This window comes from Penaeus monodon, chromosome 32 (assembly GCF_015228065.2).
Source record: "Penaeus monodon isolate SGIC_2016 chromosome 32, NSTDA_Pmon_1, whole genome shotgun sequence".
NCBI lineage: Eukaryota > Metazoa > Arthropoda > Malacostraca > Decapoda > Penaeidae > Penaeus > Penaeus monodon.
In genome coordinates, this window is record NC_051417.1 from 7,735,368 (window position 1) to 7,735,786 (window position 419).

A 419-nucleotide genomic window follows, 5' to 3' on the forward strand; every position below is an offset into this window, starting at 1 on the left:
CTGTACAAATAAACAAACGAATAAGAACTGACAGAGATACTCATCACAAATAGCGACACAATAAGCATTAAATATCGATGATTTTCTTTTCTTCCTGCAAATACTTTTCTCGTCGTGTAAAGTAATATCATCATACTCTCGAGGTAAATTACGTAAAGCAAATAGACAGTATAATTTCTTCAAAACGCTAACAGTTTGTCTTTGTATATTTTCCAGGTGTGAGATAATTTTGTTGAAAGTGGATGTAAGTCTCAAGAAGAGAGAAGCAGAAAACGGCGATAAAATTATATATAGAAAGCCGAGGAATTTTCTGTATGTGAGGGTCTCTGACTACTGCTGTAAAGTTATGGTAATAAAAAATATGCAGGTCTAAATAGAAGTATGGCAGCGTGGATGAGGAAAGACGCGCTGTTCTAGGT

The 419-nt window shown here is 34.8% G+C and overlaps 1 protein-coding gene across 1 annotated transcript in view; it reads right to left on the reverse strand.

Moving 5' to 3' along the window:
- Positions 1–419, reverse strand: part of LOC119593447 (crustacyanin-C1 subunit-like) — a 6,843-nt gene that overhangs the window by 3,170 nt on the left and 3,254 nt on the right. The gene's annotated exons all lie outside the window — the stretch shown is intronic.